The 10382-nt window shown below is 32.6% G+C and overlaps 1 long non-coding RNA gene across 1 annotated transcript; it reads right to left on the minus strand.

Moving 5' to 3' along the window:
- Positions 1-4425: 4425 nt before the first annotated feature.
- LOC127712394 (uncharacterized) lies at positions 4426-5530 on the minus strand. The gene is made up of 2 exons (XR_007987063.1): positions 5411-5530; positions 4426-4903 (listed from the first exon to the last, which is right to left on the minus strand). It is a non-coding gene; the product is annotated as an uncharacterized LOC127712394 (long non-coding RNA).
- Between the last annotated feature and the right edge of the window lie 4852 nt (positions 5531-10382).

Consider the following 10382-nt stretch of genomic DNA (forward strand, 5'->3'; position numbering starts at 1 on the left):
CATAGATCAAACAGTCTGTTCAAATTTGTAAAGTTTAAATTCATGCATGATCAGTTAGATCGACTTTAAATAATTAGACACAAAATAAAAATAGATACCTGGTGCAAAGCACATTATAACATTGATTTTAATCTTACCAACGGACAATAAATTCAAGTATACACCTTTTAAAATATTGTTGTGTTAGACTTTTTGATAAAGTTCTATATACTGCCTTATTCAAGATATCGTTTTTAAAAGTTGTCTCAGGTATATTTTAATCACTACTTGGATATAAAACGATAACTCTTTGTTTGCTGTTTGCTGAACGTCCACAGACAAATATTTCATTCAAATTCAGAACGACAAAAAACAGCTTTTATAAAGGTAATATATAAAAGAAAGGCGAAAGATACTAAAAGGACATTCAAATTCATATGTCGAAAACAAAATGACAATGCAATGGCAAAAAATCGAAAATGACGAAAACACAAACAACAGTACACAAATCACAACATAAAAAACTAAAGACTGAGCAACACTAAGCCGGGGGTTATTTCAGGTACTCCGGATTGGTGTTCAAATCTTGCTTCACATGCTCATGTAAGTACAATTCCGATGATGAATCTATTTCGGAAGGTCATATTCGACTATAATATAACTAATAATCAGATAGAAGTTCCTTACTACGTTATTAGTAACAATTGTTTTCCAAAATCCTTCTAAATAAAATACATATACGAAGTGTTTATATAGGTAATATGCAATTAGCCAACAAAGGCAGTTAGATAATCGAGAATTCACAGTACAAAAAAATATAAATTACAATGTCTAAAATCATGTCTTGGATAAAATGATTAATTCTCAAAACAATGTAGAAAAAGACAGGAAGCAATAAAAGATGTCTTTTATATATGCATCCGATAGTGATAAGATATCTTTAAGATCAAGTCTGGTTGGTTTCATGATTTATGTGTCGATCTTCATGAAAAAATATTGATTGAGAGAATTCTTTGAAAGGTTTGAATTCTTTAACTAGCAGAGGGCATTCCGCCTACAAGGACATATATGTCCTTAGAGTCAGGATAAAAATGCAAACTCCCAAATCGAAAAAACAACCCCCGTATTGTAGTATAGAATGAAAGTCTCCTAGCCTGGCACCTATTTATTTGCATAGACTGGTTCCCTGTCCTCTATCTGTTTTGCTCTGGCAGATATAACAACAAGGGTGTCTCATATACCCGTATGTTGCAAGGGAGAGGACCAGCCTATTTATTGGCATTCCACAATGTCCTGGTACTTATTCTTCTGGACCGAGAGAGATGACGTTTTTTGTTAACTTTCCTTTTTTACCTGCTTATGTTTAATTACCTCATATTTTGTTTGTTATCTTTATTTGTTTCTTCTTAATTGATTTGCAAGATTTAAACATAGGTAAACTATTGTCACCTCACTATCTCACTATATCCTTATGTCGGTTCATTGTTTACACAAAGCTAGTTCTGTCATACAATGTACTTAAACATTACATTCAGTTGGAGATACAACTTGGCTCTTATCGTATATCTTATCTTATATATTATTGCTAAGTGTTTCAATAAAGTTTTCCCCCAGCTTCGACAGAATGGTATAAAAAAATAGGTCAATATAATGGTTTAACTGAGATACAAAAAATTAAAGCGACCCAACATTTTTTATATCTCCAAACTCTCCTCTTCCTTAGCTAAGTAGTCCTGGATATGAATTAAATATTTGACATTCGACGTTACGTAAACAACATGCAATCATTCAATACTTGAGTTCAACGAATATGTTTTCGGTTAAACACTCAGATAAACTAACAATAATTTCCTAAAGGTATTTTTTTTAAATTTAAAAAAGTGTAGTGTAATAATCAAAACGCGAGTTCTTCGTCTTTGTGAAACAGGTATGTCTTGGTTATCTAAACATTACCCTTTGATTACCGGGTAATAACGAGGGAATTTTGGTATTAGACTATTAAAAGTCGAATGTCTGGATACATTGACATTAAAATTAAGGTATAGACAGTGATTAGATTCTGTTGATTGTTAGAAGGAAGCACACCAGGCAGTCTTATTTGTGAGTGGACTTGTGTGTTTCTAATAAATCGACAATCGTTCGATTGTAATCGAATAATTACGAAAATGTCAAGGAAGACAAGACGAGCTTATTATTTTGAAACCCCATCTCCGTAGACAAAGTCGTTGATGGAATGAGGGTTATGTAGGGTTGTAGAATCTGACACATTTTGTTATTTTGAGGGTGTTTTATAGTGTACTATTTGGAATTGGTTTTTGTTCATTGTTGAAAACCGTACGGTGATCTGTATCTAATTTTTCACTCCTTTTTTACTTTGGTCTTAAGTGGATATTTGTGTCATTGCCCATGGGCAAACCATACCACATTTTGTTTTCGAAGAGATACCGTACCCCATTTTTCCTCCAACATTTGATTATTTTCAGACTGAATCAATTAGAATGTCAATGAAGATGCAAACAACCACCCGCATTAAAAATGGATACATGTAACTAGATTAATTAGAATAGTATGACCGATAATTGAAACGAAAGTAGTTACTGTCTCGTTAAAAAAAAGAAAGGGAACAAAATAAAATTACAAATAATTCCGTTTCTGTTACTACTTTTAAATAGATATAAGAAGATGTGGTATGACTGCCAATGAGACAACTCCATCCAAGTCACAATTTGTAAAAGTAAACCATTATAGGTCAAAGTACGGCCTTTAACACGGAGCCTTGGCTCACACCGAACAGTAAGCTATAAAGGGCCCCAAAATTACTAGTGTAAAACCATTCAAACAGGAAAACCAACGGTCTAATCTATATAAAAAACGAGAAACGAGAAACACTTATGAACCACATCAACAAACGACAACCACTGAACATCAGGTTCCTGACTTAGGACAGGTGCAAACAAACGCAGCGGGTTTAAACGTTTTAATAGGCGCCAACCTTCACCCTACCTGAAACAATAGTGTAACATCAAATTTTTTAAAGTATATTTATGTCCTTGTCCGTGATAGCTCATCTTGAATGCCTTTAAATCCAACTTGTTTTAGGAATTACCAATACTTTATATAAGACTAGGAACAATTTTTTATGTGTTACAGCAACCCTGGATTTCTGTTATTAACAAACGGACCTTTCACTAGAATTCTGGACTAGTGAAGTAAATTGTTAACAGCTGTATTGCAATATGTTGTTTTTAAATGAATCTAAAAATGAATTCCTCGAAGTTTTCACATTTAAAACCTATCAAATATATTTTACATTTTACAAAGAATTCAGCTAAGATCTTGCAACATATTTGACGAATAATTTGTCGTGCATTTTGAAGTAACTCTTATGAAATTTTTTTGTTAGACGAAAAGCGTGTCGGGCGTACAAAATTTTAATTCTGTTATCTATGTTGAGTTTATTTACATCCACTGGGTCGATGCCACTGCTGGTGGAGATTACTTCCCAGAAGTCATTACTTCTGTGTTGACATGAATAATCATTGATATGGTCATAATTATGAATTAACTTTTCACAAAACTTAAAAATTTTCGAAATGCTCAGGATTTCCTACCCTAGAAAAAAATTACCTAAGCTGCTTTCGACAAAACCTTTCGAAATTTTGGTGTTCAATGCTCTTCAGTTTCGTACTTCATTTGGCTTTTTTAACCTTGTTGATTTGCGTGTCACTTGTGAGTCTCTGGAGAAGAAACGCACGTCTGGCTGACAAAATTTTAAGCCTGGTATCTATGATGAGTTTGTTTATCAATGTTTATTCTTAATCAGTTCAAAAATAAGGAAGACAAAAAGATTTGATGTTGAAATGAAAATTACATTGGCAATAGTTTTTGTGCTGTTTTCTATCTACGTAATAAAGTAGACTGGTTTCATACGTACATTTCAAACATCAAAGCATTTTGGGTATACTACTTTGACTTGTGACAGGAACGTCAGAATATCCTTCAAAAGCATTGAGTCTAAAGCTATTTTTGCTTTTCCTAGAACCTCCGAGAACTATTTTGTATCATTATATTTGAGAATAACGTTATTGGTTCCTTTTTTATTATTGTTATGGAGACTTTTTTGACTGTGCATGGAAATTCATTATGAATTTCTATTTTTCTAATAAAAGCGTAGCAAGAGTCATTTGACCTAGACCTCTTTCTATATTCTTATTTAGAATTAACCTTTAACTTACTCTTTCTTTTTCTTTGTTCGGGCAAAACGGTTTAATGTGTCTACCATAGTGTTAACTCATTTAAAGTCTTCAGAATGGAATCCAAAATACGCAATTTAGCTACAGTATTAACATTGCATGACAGTATACAATTTAATCTATCCAATCTACTACTTTAAAGTACATTCGATTAAACTGTTTTACACTTACGGAGTTATATATAAATAAACACTGCTGCTGTGTATATTTATTTCAAGGTCCTTACTCCGCCGTGACATTAAATTATACAAAAAACAAAGTATTAGAAATATTTACCATATTGAACATTAAATGTGCATGCACAACTTTACTTTTTAATATTGATATTTATGAAGTACAGCATGAAACCAGTCATCCATGTTTATATTTAATTTAATTGTTTCAATAAACATATCATTGAGTATCAAGCTGTATTTTTTCTTTTGTAGTCATACTAAGTTGGTTTATTTTCCACAAGAATATTCTGCAGTTAATTCACTTTTTATTCCATAGCGTCCACAAAGGGAGAATCCGACCAGGAGATCGTCGATAGAAATGCCATCTGGCGGAGGAACTGGTCCGTTTTCATATTCAGCTGGAAGTTTGTCACTGAACTTTTTCTGGCGGTAAAATCCTAAATCTTTAATCAAATGATCTAACTTTTCATATGTCGTTTTGTCCAATGGTAATCTCTGATACATATAAATTCTAAAAAGTGTCATCAATATGACAGTATCTTATAGGCAAATTACAGAGTCATTTATTTTGCTTTACAGCGTATTCAAATATGTGTCCTATCTGTACGGACAATTGATTGATTGATTGATTGATTGATTGATTGATTGATTGATTGATTGATTGATGTGATTGATTGATTGACAATTCTCAGCACAATTGGCTTTTTCGTGGCGGTCAGTTTTTATTGGTGGAGGATGCCGGAGCGCCCGGAGAGAAATATTGACCTTTGGCACGAAAAACGACAAATTTAAGGACAATATGGCAAACTATATGTCTAATCGGTACAATTCTTTCACTTAACTGGTTAAGTGGAACTCAAGAAGTGATATCACACAACCATATTACCTTTCACAGAAACATTGTATACAGAAGATTTGTATCTTTTTTTCAATAAATTCATAAATATGTACAGTTTACCCCAAAAAAATTGTATTTATAATTTTCTTCTAGTACTAACTTACAAATATTTCCACGTCATTTTTATTGTACAATATAAGTTCTGGTATCTTGTTCGCTTCTGTAACATTCAACTGTGGTATATTGTAACTGTTAAGGAATAACAGTCTATGTATAATCTCTAAACAAAAACAAACCTAAAAACTCAAAAAAAAATTTTAAGCTTCTTACTGCATCTGTACTATGAAATTGTTACAGTCTAACCAACCTAATTTTACAGACGAAGATCTGCATACAGGTAATCAAGTGATATGAACTTATGAAATCTGACAGACAGTGTTACAAAACTTAAATGGGGCAAATCCGTCGTCTATAGTCATGGCCAGTAGGTTAATATACAGTAATGATCTCAAAGTGTACACTTTTTATGTGCTTACCCACGGTTTTTGTTCGGGTTGGTGTTGTACAGTCTATAGTGTTTATATGTTGTGTTTAATAGCAATGTATTAAGATTAATTCCAACAGTAATGTAATTCGGAAGACGCACCAGTAAGCAGTAAACACATCCAGGGGCATCTGAGTTCACCTTTGACCTTTAGTGGCGTTTGTGTTTTCAGTTATCTGTTTTCCTTGCGACCATTTTAGATTGGCTATAGTTTTGTCTGTCTTTCGATTAGTAACTTATATTATATACTAGAAAGTAAGTTAAGAGATATTTAGTATTAACAAGTGGATACTAGTAAAGTCCTTCCTTGTTGAACCAATCCAGAACGTGTTTGTACTTCTTCTTAAACGATCATTTGTAACTCAACTGAAATTAAAAATTAAATTAGTTAGAATTCATATTAATTAGTATGATGTGCATCCTTATTTTCTATACGTTCTTTAAGTTCTTTGAAAATTGGTACAAATTTGTGTCTGCTCAACTGAGGCCAATATGTGGTTGTCAACTCTAAAGTTAATGTTACTGATATAAGTGCTTTTCCTGCTTTTTCTGAACTTACAATTTTATTATCTTTGTCTGTGTTTAAATCTTTAACGAGTTTGATGTTAAGGACAGCTCTTTGGTGATGTGCTTATTCGGTCACAGTCTGCCCAGACTAGGGCGATTTAAAATGTGTTACTGACATTTCTATATTGATTAAAACCTTATATGGACATTTTTCAGCACTTTTGGCTACATCGTTACTTGTCTCATCATGTGTCCATTAGATGGAGATACCTGTAACATCATAATTTGTCATTACAGAAATATAAAAGAAACTTGGTTTGATTATTAATTAGACAACTATAATACTACTGGTTTGTCCTGAAGATCAAAGGGTCAAACAAGGGGAACACCAATCCCCGTTTTCCCAGCTGTATTCAATGTTCGATCCTTCCAGTTAGAAGTGAAACGTTAAATCCGTTAATCAGTTTTTAGAGCGCTTAAAAATCTCACTCAAATTAAGGAACCCTTGTATCGTAATTTCTGCTTCTTACTATGTTTTGTCAAGTTTTAAAGCAATGAAATACGAACAAACTCATAAAACTTGTAACCATACGAAGGATAAATAAATACGGCCGTCAATTCTGGTGTCCGCTCTATCTCGGCATTCGTAGCGTGAATAAATAATTCATAGAAGAAAATGATACGTTTATTAAACTTCTGGAATCGATGATACATTTACATACATGTACAATGTTTTATTAACAACAATATAAATTCATACGGGGCGGAGCTACTAAAATAACATTCTTGTATTTTTGTACGGACCAAACGGGAATATCTTAAATTCTACAATGTAAATAAATGCGAGGCTTACAGCTATCTGCGCTGCTTCTCACCTCTTTACTACGACGCTAACTTATAAAATATACGGCAAGGCATACAATTAAAAGCTGCTTCTTGCCTCTAGGAACCCCGGGGTCCTTGCTGTTAGCCAAATGTAAACACAGCAAAGACTGACGAACTTGACATTGCACTGGTATTTATTTTAAATTACCGGAAGTAAACATTCTAATCAGGAAGAAAAACATAACGTCAAATGCTGACAGAAAATACAGGAGTCTTCGACTCAAAACGCTTATAATAATACACTATGGTGACTAAACAAATCTAGACATACCAATTCTTCCAGTTAAGAACTCATAAGTGTACACTTTCGGGTTCTCGCTTAGAATATTGACCCAACAGTAACGTTTTGAACAATACATGACAAAGTTGCGCCATATTTGGCGTTAACGATACAGCTAACAACTTAAAGTAAAACGTACGTTAATTGCTCATTAAAATATACCCTAAGAATATAACTTCTGATAACTTATACAAAAGTAACAATATTTCATTACTTGGTAATCATCAGTGAACATTTGCAACATTTACAACACTGCCCCTCCCCCAGAATATATTTCGTCCTCGAAATATTGGATTGTAAATGACAATACACTTAAAACATTTCACAATACTCAAATGTACATTTTTCTCTATCATGCAAATAAAACAATGCTTACTTTTCTCTAATTCCCCAGAAACGAACAAATGCGCCCGTTTAAAACTAAAACGTATTACAAAATACAAACTACTGCGCCTGTTAATGCCTGTTTTCAATCGTTTATGAAAGTGAAATAGTGAAATAATAATTCGCTTTTAGAAGCCAGTTTAGTTTAATTTTGTCAAAATAAGCTAAGAAACATCTTTAATGTATTATTCACTTGCAAGTTAATAATTCGACCTCATTGAATCCGTATTCATGTGACTTTCAATTTAACCCCTTAGCTAGAGATGGGTAACCCATTTGATTGATTGATTCGATCCACAAAAACTCATACTTATAGGTAAAACCGATGATTCACATATATTTTTAACCTGTAATATGAAATCAAACAGACCTTGAAAAATCCAATTGCACGGCTTCCTTATCTATTTATATCTATATTTATGTTTATGTTTATATCGGGTTGTATGGCCGTCGGCAGTCTTCGGAGGTCACCTCGATGGTTAATTAGAACATTTTCTTTCTTCTCGTAGTATCCGCCGTTTATTCTGGTCGATCCACTTTGTATTATATACTAGTAGTTATTGCATGTATCATTTAATATTATCTCGTCCTGAACATTCTTGTAAAATTTGCAACTGGATGTAATGCAAACAACAATCAACAACTGATAGAAAGTTGTTAAGTAGTACCGATATTCAAATTAACATTTTACAATACCATTGTAACTTAGAGGTGAATCTGATACAAACAATTGTTGTATTATCCAGTTACTTTTATCAATAGATATAAGAAGATGTGGTATGAGTGCCAATGAGACAACTCTCCATCCATGTCACAATTTGTAAAAAGTAAACCATTATAGGCCAAAGTACGACTTTCATAACGGAGCCTTGGCTCATACCGAACAGCAAGCTATAAAGAGCCCCAATAATGACTAGTTTAAAACCGTTCAAACAGGAAAACCAACGGTCTAATCTATATAAAAAAAAAAACGAGAAACACTTATGAACCACATCAACAAACGACAACCACTGAAAAATAGGTTCCTAACTTAGGACAGGTGCCAACAAATGCAGCGGGTTTAAACGTTTTAATAGGCGCCAACCTTTACCCTAACCTGAATGTAGCATCAACATAGAAAGACACACTATAAAATATCAATCGAAATGGTTCAACCGTATCAAAAGACGTATTAACAAAAACAAGTAAACATACACTGAACGAATAAATTTGATCTATGACACAATGTAAGTACAATATTAATATAAAAAAGGGGGGGTGAGATGTAAAACAATATCAGAAAGACAACTATAACCTTATTCAAAACGGCGTTTATTAAAATAACGTACACAGGTAAATATAATAATTTTGTTGTGTTTTCAGGACTTTTTTAAATAAAAGGGCAAATATGAGAAAAAGGAATAAACAGTGATTATGTGATTTATTCGCATCTCAACTGATTTTTCGTGGAAATTGAGAATGAGTCAAAGGAAGACGACAATAGAATAGCGACTGGAAGAGTGTTGTACATCTTTTAACAAGTTTTGTTCTCAAATTCTAATGTGGAAATAAAGAATTGTACATAGATCAAACAGGGAATATATGAAAGTATAATGCTCATCTCATAAAATTATTAGACAAATGCATATTATGACAGCAATCGTAGAAAATTTACCAAATGAATTTTAGTGAGATGTCGTAAATTGATGTCTAATGTTTTACATTTGACACTTGAAACTTTATGTCAGAGTTTGTTGTTATTGTTTTAGGGTGAAAAATTGAAGTGAAACATTTAGAATTGTCCAAGTGGTTTCAATTGACCAGAATATAGGGTTTTTCAATACTTGCATACATCAAAGCATATGATTTTTTTTTGTTTTTTTTTATAACAAATATCTTAATTATATGATTGGACTAAAATTTAAGTTACATCTCTCTTTGACAAAGATTACCTGAAGCAAGTTTGATAATTTTATTCTAGCAGTTTCATATAATCCCTGTTTGATATTGTAAGTAAGTTGGTAAACAGGTATGTACGGATATAACAATAAAACACGGGCCTTATACCGCTCTTATAAAAAAATTGATTAAAAACAAAATAACATCGAAGTATGAAAATGTAACATAGTATGTTTTTGTCGTTAGCATATTTCTTAGGTTAAACGAATGAAACAGTGTAATGTGCACTGAAGAAAAAAACAATTAATATAAAAATAAGGAGATCTGGTATGAGTGTCAATAAGGGAACTATTAATCACGGTTCAAATAAACTGGACGTACGCAATTATAGGCAACTGTACGACCTTCAACAATGAGAAAAAACCCATACCATATAGTCGGCTACAAAAGGCCCAAAACATGAAAAATATGAAACAATTCAAACGAGAATTGTTTGTATGACATAGCCATTTAAACCACGCTCGGCAGAATGTAAATTTTCAATACAACAGGTATCAGTCGGTACATTGTACTTACAGTCACGATGCCTTTGAATATTTTGTTGTCAGAACTACAAAGTAATGATTCAAAAAGCAGAAAAAATCCCAGTAAACCAACG

Source organism: Mytilus californianus, unplaced genomic scaffold, assembly GCF_021869535.1.
Source record: "Mytilus californianus isolate M0D057914Y unplaced genomic scaffold, xbMytCali1.0.p SCAF_8, whole genome shotgun sequence".
Lineage (NCBI taxonomy): Eukaryota > Metazoa > Mollusca > Bivalvia > Mytilida > Mytilidae > Mytilus > Mytilus californianus.